Source organism: Rousettus aegyptiacus, unplaced genomic scaffold (assembly GCF_014176215.1).
Source record: "Rousettus aegyptiacus isolate mRouAeg1 unplaced genomic scaffold, mRouAeg1.p scaffold_m13_p_11, whole genome shotgun sequence".
Lineage (NCBI taxonomy): Eukaryota > Metazoa > Chordata > Mammalia > Chiroptera > Pteropodidae > Rousettus > Rousettus aegyptiacus.
Window position 1 is genome coordinate 60791548 of NW_023416286.1, and position 8781 is coordinate 60800328.

At 33.7% G+C, this 8781-nt stretch overlaps 1 pseudogene; it reads left to right on the top strand.

Moving 5' to 3' along the window:
* Positions 1 to 8125: 8125 nt before the first annotated feature.
* On the top strand, positions 8126 to 8244 carry LOC118609849 (annotated as a pseudogene).
* The last annotated feature ends 537 nt before the right edge of the window (positions 8245 to 8781 follow it).

Sequence of the window (8781 nt, forward strand, 5' to 3'; positions counted from 1 at the left end):
CCTTAGAGATAATAAAATCCAATCTTTTTTATCTTATGAATAAAGAAGTTAGTTTAAGAAAGGTCATACAGTTCTAGGGACAAAGTGTTTTAAGCATAATGAGTAAATAAATGAAAGACAGAATATAGAAGAGGTATATCTAGAATTTTCTTCTAATTTTGAAATATTATCCATAGAGATTCCATATAATTTCATGGACTTTGATAAATTACACCAGCTCTAAAAAAATAATTGCACCAACTAATAACTTGGGTTCTTATAGCTTTTATAAATTATATGTCAGTTTTCCACAGACAAATATTCCTTCTTAAGTTAATTCTCAATACATTCAATCACAATATTTTTAATCTTCAGGCAGAATTTCTCGTCTTGTATAAGGTCTGTATTTCCTCTCTGCATTCTGTCATGTCATGGTAATAGTACTCTTTCTTATTTATTTTTTGTCTAATAGTATCTCCCTCCCTATTGATAGAAAATGCCTGAATTTGTACATATACACCATCTTCTCTTAGTCCCATCCCAATTGGCAATTAATTTAATATAAGGAATTAAAATGCTAGACTAAAAAATTCACTTAGTGCAAAAGTAGTTAAGAAGAAATAGAAGATCAAAAAGACATGAGACATATAGAAAATAAAAAGTAAATTGATAGACAAAAGAGAGAGATTGAAAGACTGGATTAAAAAAAAAAAGACAAGATCCAAATATATGCTGTATAGAACACACACATCAGATCCAGTTGTTCAAATAGGTAGAAAGGCAAAGGATTTTAAAAGATACTTTATGCAGCAGCAACCTTAAGAAAGCTGGAGTAGCTATCAACTGTCTCTTTTAAGTTAACTCTTACTCATCTTGCAAATTTTTTATTCTTAAATAAGAAATCACAAAGAAAATTAAATATACTTTATAATCCATAAACATGTAAACACAACATAACAAAACATGGCTTGCAGCTAAAACTGGGCTTAGAGGGAAATTTATAGCTGTAAAAGACTATATTTAGAGCGTAGAAAAATCTTAAATCAGTAACTTAACTTTCTGCCTTAAGATACTGAAGAAAAAAACTTAAAGCAATAAACAGAAAGAAAATGATAAATGTTAGAATGGAAATTAGTGAAATAGAGACTAGAAAACAACAGGTAACATCAACAAAACCAAAAGTTGTTTATTTTAAAAAAACCAACAAAATTGTCAAACCTTAATCTAAACTGACCAACAAAAAAAAAAGAGAGAGAGAGGAGACTGAAATTACTAAAATCAAGAATAATAATTAAAAAAACATTATTTCCAACCTAACAGTATAATGGAATATGAAAGTTAAAAGGATTATAAAGGAATACTGTGAACGATTGTATGCCAATAATTTAGATGAAATGAAAAAAGTTTAAAGAGACACAAAATGTCTCAGACAAAAATTAATCTAGGAAGAAATAGAAAATCTGAGTAGACTTTTAACAAATAAAAAGATTGAATTAACAATTTAAAAACATCCCGCAAAGAAAATTCCAGATGTCTTCATCGATGACTTCAACCAAACATTTAAAGAATTGATATTAATTCTTTAAAAACATTTTCAAAAAATGGAAAAGGAGAAAATACTTCTCAACTCATTTTATGAAGCCAGTCTTACCCTAATACCAAAACCAGACAAAGACATCACAAGAAAACCATAGATCAATATCTTTTATGAATATGAATATAAAAATCCTCAACACAATACTAGAAAACTGAATCCAACAACATATATAAAAGATTATATATCGTGATCAAGTGGGATTTATCCCAAGAATGCAAGTTTCTTCCACAATCAATGTCATAATCTATGTCAATAGAATAAAGGGCAAAACAACATAATTGTCTTAACTCATACATTAAAAGATTAGAAGCATGTGACAAAATTCAACACCCTTCATGACAAAACAAAACAAAACAAAACAAAACAAAACAAAAAACCTCAATAAACTAGAAATAAAAACTTCCTCGACCTGATAAAGAACTTTTGAAGAACCCAGAGCTAACATCATACTATGTGGAGAAAAACTGAAAACACACATCTATTCAACATGGTACTGGAGATGCTAGCCAGGGAAATTAGTCATTAAAAAGAAATTAAAAAAAGAAGGAGTAAAACTTTCTCTGTTTGAAAATGACATGACCTTGTATATAGATAATCCTAAGGAATCCACTAAAAACTATTAGAAATAAAAAATGAGTTTAGCAAGATTGCAGTATACAAGATCACTATACAAAAATCAATCATATTTCTACACATTGGCATCATACAATCTGAAAATTGAATTAAGTAAACAATTAAATTTATAATAATATCAAAAAGAATAAAGTACTTAGGAATAAATTTAACAAAAGAAATTAAACTTCTGCACTAAAAACTACAAAACATTTTTGAAAGGAATTAAAGATCTAAATCAATGAAAAGATATCCTATGTTCATATTTCTAAAGGCTTAATATTTGTAAGATGGCAATACTTTTCAAATTGATCTACAGATTCAGCATAATATATATCAAAATCCCATCTGGCTTTTTTATAGATATTGACAAACTGATCATAAAATTAATATTGCAATGCGAGGGACTCTAGATAATCAAGAGAATCTTTAAAAAGAACAAGATTGGAGGACTCACACTTCCTTATTTCAAAAAGAACTCTTACTACTCAATAATAAAATGAACCCAATTAAAAGTGAATGAAGAATCTGAATTGATCAAAAGCACATAAGAAAAAGCTCATGTAAATGCAAATCAAAACCACAATGAGATAGCATTTTATACCAATTGCAATGGCTATAATCAAAAAAATAAATAACAAGTGTTAGCAAGAATGTGGAAAAATTAGAACTGTCATTCGTTGTTATTAGGAATTTACAATAATACAGTTGCTTTGGAAAGTATATAAACAGTTAGCTAAGACAGTTATTATTATCATTCTACATATGAGGAGTTCATCAAAAGGTTAAAAATGGAATTACTGTACAACCAGTGATTCTACTCTTAGGCATATATATGAAAAAAATGAAAATATACATTCATACAAAAATATCTATATAAATGTTCACAGCAACAGTATTCATAATAGCTAAATTATGGAAACAACTTAAATGTCCATCAACTGATTAATGGATAAATAAAATGTGATAAATTCATGCAATGGAATATTATTGAACAAAAAAAACTGAATAAACCATTGATACACACTACGACATAGGTGAACCTTGAAAACATTGTATTACGTGAAAGAAGCTTCTCACAAAGACCACATATTATGTGAGTAGATTTACATGAAATGTCTAGAACAAGCAAATCTTTGGAGATTGGTAGTTGCCTAAGGTGTTGGTGAGACTGCTAGGGAATAATAGGGACCGACTGCTGAAAATAAGGTTTCCTGACTGATGAAGATAAGGTTACCTTTCGTAGTGATAAAAATGGTCTAAAATTGGCTGTTGTCATGGGTGCATAACTCTTTGAATACACCAAAAAATATCAACTTGTGCATCTTAAATGGGTGAATCGTATGGTATGTAGATTATATCTTAATAAAGAAGTTATAAAAAATAACAACCCTCCTCCTATGACATGACAGTTCATTTTGATATTTGACTGAGATGAATGAAAGAGAAGGGTATTGAAAACAGGTGATTGTGGTGGAGGCAAAGTAAACAAAACTTATAATATGCCTTAAAATTTTTTTAAAAATCATGGGGGGAAGAAACCTAAAGAGGTTTCTCTTGGCTACTCCGAATGTCCAGCCATCTTCCCCCATAGCTGCAGGTCAGCTGGATACACCTCTTGGTTGGCCTGGCCAGTTAACAGGTATTTTAGCTGAAAAAATAACACTTTACTATTTATTTGCGTTGTCTCATTTTGTTCCAATCTTCACAACTTTTTGAGTTAGCTAAGACAGATGTTATTATTTTCATTTTACAGATAAGACAGAGGCTCCAAAAGTTTGTCTGGCAACTATTACAAAGCCACTTGGAACTCAGACACAGAACATTTGATTCCCAGTTTAGTGCTCCTTATATTCTGCTGTTTCTACTTGCCTTTCCAATACATATTGATTATTCTCTATGATAGTGTCCTAATCAGAGTGTTTGTAATTAAAAGCTCATTAATTGCAGTGCATATTTTAATTGATGGGCTCTGCTGATGTCAGAAACCTCGAAACCACTGATTCAACAAGATTGAGTAGGAGTCCAGTCAGCTATGGAATTCATTAATCCATCTTTGCAGACATTAGTAATATTTTCCTTAAGGAACGTATCTCCAAAAAGAGATGAAAATAAAATCTCACGGCTAAAGCAAAGGGGTGGAACCTCACCAAATAAATGTCATCAAAGTGTATTGTTACATGTTCATTTTTTCAGTAAAGCTTATATGTCCTCTAGCAATATCTTTTTAAAGTATCATCGTTAGATATGTAATTGGCTCTCATTAAATGACAGATTATTTTCTCAGTCCATTGCAGAGAATTTATTCACATATAGTTGAAATAATAAAATCTAAAATTAAGAGTTTAAAAAGAAAAAGAAATGTAATCCTGAACACAACCTCTAACACTCAGGCTATGTTTAGTGACTCTAGAATTTTTGTGACACAAGACAAATATTAGTAAGAAATATAAAATATTTAAATTCTGTGTGTTTGTTTTCTTATTAAGATATTTTAATACTTTAGATTTAGAGCATGGATTTTTTTTTTATTTTCTTTAAACTATAATTGTACAGGTGACATACATGGTCATAGAAAGTTTGTCTCTCTCCTTTGTGGAAAGCAAAGGATTTACACCTGGCTATTACTCCCAGAAAATCTGGAAGAGAAAACTGAATTTTGTCTGGGTAGTGACTGAGAAAAGGCTAAATTCTTTTAGGACTGAAAATTAAGGCCCGATACCAGGAACCAGAAAAGGTGACAGCAGAGTGGTCCCAGCTCTGCATAGAGGCTCCTGGCTTCACCTAAAAACTATCTTTACTGTAATTTCATAAGGAGAGGGGAGGAAGTTGTCAACTACAGAATTTCTCCTGCTATAGAACAAGCTATACCAAAATGTAGTGGCTTAATACAAGCCTTTTATTATATCTCATGATTTTGTAGGTCAGATATTTGGGCAGGGCTCAGCTGGGCAATTTTTCTGTTCCACATGGCATGACAAAGGTCATGTGGTAATATTCTGCTGGTGAATGAGCTGCTCTAGAGGATCTAAGACAGCTTTAATCTTTGTGTCTGGCACCTTGGTGGGGATGACCAGAGGCTTGAGTCAACTGGTGCTATTCATTAAAGCATGTTTCTAATAGGTGGTCTTAGAAAAGTTGGAATTTTCACATGGCAGCCCAGACCTCCCAGAGACCAAGAGACCCAGATAGAAGCTGCGAGGCTCTCTCACATCCTAGGCTCGGAAGTCCCAGAATGGCACTTTTGCAGTGTCCTCTTGGTCAAGCAAGTCACCAAGACAAGCCCAGATTCACAGGGTGAGCTATTAGACTTCGCCTCTCAGTGAAAGAGTAACGAAGACTTTACTTCGATCTTTAATCTACCATAAAGTCTGTAGCTATTGAGCAATGGTTAAATGTCTATGGCAGCACAAAATTAAAAGGTTCACACACCTAATCCTCAGTCTGTCATCTCATCTCCTTGTAGACTTAGTTGTAATAATTCCCGGAAAGTAATGTTCATAGTAGCTTTCCTCCACAAACAAATTTTGACTCTAATTACACCGTAAGCACTGTAGAGTCACCCATGTATTGTCCTGCCTTGCAGACCCCTGTCTCAGACTTCCAGACAGACTGCCTCAGTCCCAGCTGAGAATCCCAGACCTCTACTTGTCTAAAAGAAAAGATAAAAAACATACCAGTTTTCAGTTTGTTCACTAAACTATTCTGTACTTATAAATGGAATCAGCATACTCTGTGGATAATGAAGGATGTTATCTACCCCAGAATGAAAACCTTTATTTCTGGGGTGAAGTGGAGCAAAGTTGTCAGTGTGTGAGGATTATATTTATTGGCTTTTCTTTTGATAAAAATAATACAAAAATAAATTTTGATGTAAAATATCAAATACTATACAAGTATATATATCAAATCTGAGTCAACTCATGTTGCCATTACAAAATACCTGAGACGGAGTGGCTTAAACAACAGAAATTTATTTTTTCACAGTTGTGAAGGCTGAGAAGTACAAGATCAAGGTTTCAACAGAGTTTTCTCTTCCTGGCTTGCGGATGGTGGCTTTGTCCTCATATGGCCCTTCTCTGTATGTGCACTGGGAGAATGAGGGAGCTCTCTTGTTGTTTCTTCTTATAAGGACACTAATGGTATAGGATCAGGGTCCCATCCTTATGACCTTATTTAACCTTAATTACTTCCTTAGAGGCCCCATCTCCAAATACAGCCACATTTGGAGGGGGGACACAAGTCAAGTCAGTTCACAGCAGAAGTTGAGAATAAAATCTTTAAGTCCCCCTTCACCTACCCTCTTCTCAAGCCCCTGTTTTGTGACTCAAATGCAGCTTTTTAAAAGGAACGAATCTTGGCACACCTGAAAACTTGACATACAACCCCAGGTTCATAGAGCTCTTAGAGTAGAAATTATGTCATTCATGTAAAAGCACCAAAAAAAAAAAAGTGAATTTTTGAGTGTATCCAAAAAAATATAGCAGTCCTTTAAGTATGTCATTTATTTTTTAAAAAATATTAAAGGATTTGTTGATTTAATTCAACTGTACATTTTCATTTCATAGTCAAGGAACTTTAAAAAACAGTGGTGAAGCAACTTCTACAGTCAAAACTTGTCTTTGCTACGGACATGTCCTCAATAGCAATTTACAAGTAAGGACTTAAATTATGACCATATTATTTAGGAGTAGACTCTATGTGAAATATCCTGATGATAGAACTTAAGAATATGGGAGTTTGGAGGATATCAGAAACATTATTTAAGTCATCTCATTTCCAACACTACTCTAGATTTTATTAATATAAAGTAGTTAAATAATTAATTAAGATTAGCTTGATAATCCTGTACCTGAATCAGGCAGTTAAATGCTCAACCTCTCATTGGTTATGCACATAGACTTAGAGCATGTGTCTGATTCATTCATTCAATAATTTATTGAATGTCTATTCAAGGCCAGTAGCCTTGTTAGGTGTTGGGATGTAAAGATGGATAAGATAAGGTCTTTGCCCATAGGATGTTTAAAGTTATGTAGGGAAAAAATAAATGAATTAATAGTTGCAACCAAGAGGTACTAGCACTAAAATAATAGTTGGTCCAGGTTATGGAGAAGCATAAAGCAGAGTAGTCAACTCAGTCTCTTGGAGGTATGTTTCTAGAAGAAGCAAATCAAAATTCTTATTAACAAATCAATTAGATAATATTTTCTCATCAGGTTGTTGCCAGCCACTTAACTCATTCCCATGTGCTCTAATCGTGAAGGCAAAATTTTATTAAAAAGCAGGTCCTATGACCCCCTTTTGCCTGAAGAAAATAAACAAAAACACATTTTATCGAATACAGAGCTTTGTGTGACAGCAATAGATGTATTTGCTAGTAGACAATGTACACCCATAAATGTCAAAAACTGTTTAAAAGTGCATTGAAAAGCAATGCTGCAAGCATGTGTATGATCATAGAGTCTGGCCACTCCTGACAACTGACTGGAATGTGAAATTGAAGGCTGATAATGAACAAAGGGCATGTCAAATAGGAAGTTAGTGTATAAAAACACTTTAGTGCACAAACAAAGCATTAAGATACAATGCAGCTCTCCAAATGTGGGTGGGTTTGGGAGTCCACTGAGGTTATGAGTCAACTTTTCAGGCAGCTGGAATGATTAGGTGCAGATTGCTATCAGATCAAACACCACTTTTTAATGCTTCTGGGTTCCTGCCTTTGGCCCTCTTATTACATTCAAGTCACAAATTAGAAGGAATTATGGCATTTGCTTGCTTCTGGGTTATTTTATGTTGCCTCTAGAAAAAGGGAATGTTATGTTGCTGGGTAAGACAAACGTCCTCATTTAGGCATGGACCATATGGAATGGCCTGTCCTCAACACATCCAGCACTGAAGCTGGACCAAGCAGTCACCCTGACCATAGGTGGTGTAAGAAAGTACAGCCATGCCACCCTGAACAAGCCCAAACCCGTCTGATCTCGGAAGCTAAGCAGGGTCAGGACTGGTTAGTACTTGGATGGGAGACCACCTAGGAAGACCAGGTGCTATAGACGTAAAAAATAAATAAGAAATTGTAAGCTGACAAGGTCCTTACAATCTGTGAAGTCAACCAAGGGTTGTCTTGCCCTAAAAAAAAAAAAAAAAAAAAAATGAGAAAAGAAAGAAAGAGAAAGAAAGAAAATGAAAAAAGAAAGAAAAAGAAAAGAAAGAAAGAAACTAGGGGAAAATGGCTCAACTATCTAGTCCTTAAAGATGCAGGCACAGAAGCTATGGTTCCTAAAGCAAAATGCAAATAGCACAGTGGCATAACAGCAGGTAGGGGCAAATAGTCCAATATGATAACCAGGCAAGCGTGGTAGATGGAGGAATTTATACCAATGGGGTTTTTCCTCTACTATGTAGAGTTTGTAGACCCAACCAGGTGGGGTTCTTATTCTAAAGATAAAAATTGGATGGCTTGGTTGGTCAACAAACTTTCTAAACTAAGAAAGGCATAACCAAACAGAATTCCAGAAAAATGTGCAGATGTGTGTCATTGGGTAGCAGTGGGACCAAGGCTGAATTAGATTATTAAAAGCCGCAACCTCTGA